The following is a 5,070-nucleotide window of genomic DNA, read 5'->3' as shown; positions in this document are numbered from 1 at the left end:
ATCAAAACAATTCGAATTCCGATTTCTGTGTTCCTTTGCACTTGCAAGATAAATTTGGTCATTGTAGTAAACCTATAAGTCATCTAAAAAAATGGCTTCAATCAAATATACTAAAAGGATAATGTGTATATTTCAATAGATGTTGTAGTTACTTGACTACTGGATTTTATAATTAAACAATCACCACTCGATCTGTATTGTGAACACTTCTGTCTGCAGTGTAGGCTAGAGAGAGCGGTCAGCAAGGGCCCACAGCTACGTAACACGGACTTGACCTGCCCAGTTTGTCATAAGCGAAGCAAAAAAAAAGCAATGCGGAGCCTGTAATGATACGTATGCATGGTGCAGACAGAGCGCACTGGAGCAATGTCTTTCCCACAGGACTGCGTCATCTACAATAGCGACTCAATATGAATTGTGAACACTGCTGTCTGCAGTGTTAATTGAAGGCAGTACTCACACAGACAACCATGAATACTTTTTTTCACTTCCTCTTCACAAAATACAACAACATAAATTACAGAAAACTCTGCAATAAATAAATCAAAACAATTCGAATTGCGATTTCTGCTGTCCACAGTGTAGACTATTCAGTGTTCCTTTGGGCTTGCAGGATGAATTTGATCATTGTAGTAAACCTGTAGGTCATCTAAAAAAATGTCTTCAAGCAAGTATACTAAAAGGATATTGTGTATATTTCAATAGACGTTCTAGTTACTTGACTACCGGATTCTGTAATTAAACAATCCCCACTCGATCTAAATTGTGAGTCTTGCTGACCACAGTGGAGTCCAGAGGCACTATTCATTAACACCTCACATCCACGTATCGTTGAATTCGAAAGCATGGAGTTGGTTGCACCAGATCTGTGGGGGTACACAGAAATAATCACAGACTTTAAATTCTGACATCCTCAATCATAAAATCAGGACCCTGTTTCACTGTTCCGACCTGCTGTACCGCGGTGTACTCCACCGACTGATGTCAACTAAGCACAATAATCATGTGCAACAGTTAGCTACGCAAGCACAGTGTCAAATGCACCTCAACTGAGGCAGTTCTATGAAAACCAAGCAACAGGTAATATCGGACATCATCCATTGTAGGATCAAGACACCGTTCCACTGTTGGGACCTAGAGTAGGTTGCACCTGGTCAAAAGGAGTACACAGATATTATCACAGACTTTAACTTCTGACATCCTCAACCATAGAATCAGACCCTGTTACACTGTTCGGACCTTGTGTACCGCGGTGTAGTCCAGTAACTACAGTCAATCAAGCCCAATAATCATGTGCAGCAGTTAGCTACGGAAGCACAGAGTCTGATGCACCTCAACGGAGGGAGTTCTATGAAAAGCAAGCAGCAGGTCATTTTGGACATCGTCCATTGTGGGATCAAGACACCGTTCCACTGTTGGAACCTAGAGTTGGTTGCACCTGGTCGAAGGGAGTTCCTTCATCTCCACTCTCAGATGCAGTTCTAACATCATCCATTTTGCGATCAAGACACCATTCCACTGTTGGGACCAACAGTTGGTTGCACCTGGACAGAGGCGGTACACAGATATTATCACTAGTCATGGGCGAATTTTGCGAATCTCGCGTTCGCGAATTTTGCGGATTTGCGAACTCGCAATCCGCAAAATCCGCGAATTCTCGCGAATTTGCGGATTTTTTTTTTTTGTGTTTGCGCGGGTTTCTGCCAGGTCGCGAGGGTTTTTGTACAATTTCGCAAACGTGAACTTACCTGTCGGGTCGCAAGTTTTGCGAACTTGTTGTTTCTACGTGTCCAGCCTGTTTGGGACACTCTTCTTCATCACTGCCACCCTCTGTCACCACATGCCACCCTCTGGCTCACCCATGCCACCCTCTGTTTCATCACAGCACCCTCTGGTTGTCCAGTGTACATTATTGTGGCAAAGCAAAGCACACCTTCCCTGCCTCAAGTGACCTGAATTAATTTGGGGCTGATTAATGTGTCACAGAATATTTTTTTAGCTGGCACCTGCTTCCTTAGTGCTTCCTGATTAGTGATCTTTTGCACTTGCTAAGTGCTTTCATTGTTGCAAAATTAGTTACAACACCTGCCCTGCCCCAACTGACAATAATGAATTAGGGGCTGATTATTGTGTCACTGGATTTGAACTTCCAGCCTGGCTCCTGCTTGTCTCCCTTAGCTGTAATTCAGGACCTTTATGGCATATGTGTAACTATTCTGAGGGTCAGAGCAGGGTCACATAATAGTTGCAAGTAGGCAACTGAACTCTGGAGGGGCCCCTCAGGAAGCACTACAGGAAATGGCTACTAATGATGAGCTTGAACTTTTGAACCTGGTAAGTAGTTTCAGTTTTGCTAAGATCGTATTTCTGCAATTTAGCGCTTATTCGCGGGGCGCGAAGTTGAACTGGGAAGCCGCGAACTCACGCGAACAGTGCGAGCAAGCCATAAAATCCGCTGCTCGCGGATTTGCGGATTTTGCGGGAAATTCGCGAATCTCGCGGATTGCGAATTTACCAAAAATCCGCAAAATCCGCGAGCGGAACGGATTTTCCGCCCATACTTAATTATCACACAATTTAACTTCTGACATCCTCAATCATAGAATCAAGACCCCGTTTCACTGTTCGGACCTGCTGTACCGCGGTGTAGTCCAGCAGCTACAGTCAATCAAGCCCAATAATCATGTGCAGCAGTTAGCTACGGAAGCACAGAGTGTGATGCACCTCAACAGAGGGAGTTCTATCAAAACCAAGCTCCAGATAATATTGGACATCATACATTGTGGGATCAAGACACTGTTTCACTGTTGGGACCTAGAGTTGGTTGAAGCTGGTCGAAGGGAGTACCTTCATCTCCACTCTCATATGCAGTTCTAACATAGTCCATTGTGGGATCAAGACACTGTTCCACTGTTGGTATCTGTTGGACTACTGTGTTAGTAGTATACAAAGCAGTCCACGGTGCTGGGCCTCAGGCTGGACGCTGTGTGCCTGTGTTGCGGTAGCCAGCGTTAATCTCAGGAGCCTTTCAACCGTGCAGACCTCGGCCCAGGAGCTTCCGCCGGCACATGGTGGGCCCTCTTTCACATAACGTGGTAGCGAAAGGTGAACTGTGGGGCATATGTGGATCGCAGCGGCCATGACAGTTTCTGAGTACCAGCAGGCTGAGAGCATCATTCAAGCAGCCACCTTCGCTTACAGGCTCAACCTTATGGCGGTGTAAGCTGCGCAGACCTGGCAGACACATTCGCCTTTACTGAGCAAAACCACACCCACAGAAACTTGCCTTTTATTCATACCCCTACGCTAGCCTTGCTTATGCCGAGCAAGCCCACTACGCTAAAGAGTTAGGGGAGAGGGGGCACGTACACGCTATGTTTTCATAATCTTCCCTACTGACTGTGCTATCATGGTTGCATACACTGTCTACTTCACTCATTAGACCATCAGTGTATGTTGACATGTACATGTCTGTGCTCTGCATACTCAAGTCTGTCAGGCACATCTCCTCAACACTTTGCATTGTATACTTTTATAATCGAGAATCACTTCCCACCTTTGCACATACTTTGCTCCCATCTCTCCCCACATTCTGCATTGCGTGGCAGAGGTGCCATGCCATGTTTGGTTTGTATACATGGCTAGCCTCGGTTCCCACAGTACGTAGTGTTGTTGTGTCTGCTAGGTGTACATGTTGCTTGTCATGTTCTATGTGATTATACAAGTTAGCAGGTTTATTCACGACCAGTGGTTTGTCCCATTTACATATCGCTGTCTTAAGGGGGATACAGAACTTTTTTCTCACAGGAGAAAAGTGCGACCACAATGGCATTCATTTATTACTATCTAAGATTGTCCAACTGCATGACGCTTCTAAGCTTACAGCCCCCAATCTTGTGTGCTTTCTTAAAACCACTCCAACTCCCACAATCAGCCCAACATTCACACAGCTTTCTAACAGCACTTATCTGCTTCTCAATAACATGCACTCCTACGGAATATGAGCTGGCATTCCATCTGTCCTTACTGTTTCAAACTTAGTAACTTCCTGTGGCAATGTCTATTCCCACTCACACAAAACAAATCCCAAACTTCAACTTGACCTTCAAAACCTACTTTGAAAACAGATTTCATTAAACTAAGCAAACTGAAACAGCTTTTGTTCAGAACAGAAATTTCCCTCACTTCTGCAAAAGAAATGTATTGACTGCAGATAACACGAACTTCAAGTAAAATACAGTCCCTTTTAAATTCGAACCTCCCATTGAACTTTGTGAATTGTTACACAATTTTCCCTGTCCCTCCCTTTGTTAGAAACAATTTTCAAAACATCTCACACTCAAGGTCTGGCACAATTTTTTCACACGGTCTCCTCCCGCCTTCTCACACTCTTTCAAACTGTTTTAGGTAATGTACCAGACTTCATTTATTCGATCATCTATGGAATAACACGAACAGTGCCCATAATTCTCGCTCTCTTTGCGGCCACCATACTACTATTTTTGCTTTTAAAAAATGACTGCGCTCCCTGTGCTAACAACCCTGTTCGACAGAATACGCCTCTACGCGAAGCTACATCAATACTGTCAAAAAATGGAACAAATTTTGGGCTGCCTGCCTCTATCTATTCTCGAAGCCAGCTACAACATGACATTTAGTTACACATATGCAACCATCTTTTTATTGCAAAACTTGCCCATTTGACTGACAAATGGATCTATGCCTTGCCAACATCCCAACAATCGCTCCCAATATCCAGCAGGTAATGGAGTATCTTGAAAACCATGAACTTGATTGTTCAGGCAGTGGAGCTATGGCGGATGCAACGCAAAAAGGTATTGTGGTGGAATGGGATTCTGCACAGCCGCGAAATATCTCCTGCAACGTGTGACCTTTGACAACATCGCAGATTGCCTGCCAATTCAAATTGCCGCTCCAACATTCGAGGAACATTACTGTCCCTTTAAAGATATGAATTGGATCGCTTTGCTTTTCTCACACGATGGCAACAATGACCTCTTGGAGCATTACGTATCTCAAGCCGCTGAAGAACGTACCGGACTGCAATCT

The sequence above is a fragment of the Lissotriton vulgaris genome, unplaced genomic scaffold (assembly GCF_964263255.1).
Source record: "Lissotriton vulgaris unplaced genomic scaffold, aLisVul1.2 SCAFFOLD_583, whole genome shotgun sequence".
Taxonomy (NCBI): domain Eukaryota; kingdom Metazoa; phylum Chordata; class Amphibia; order Caudata; family Salamandridae; genus Lissotriton; species Lissotriton vulgaris.
The sequence above is the reverse complement of the archived record's forward strand: the minus strand, read 5'-3'. Positions refer to the sequence as shown.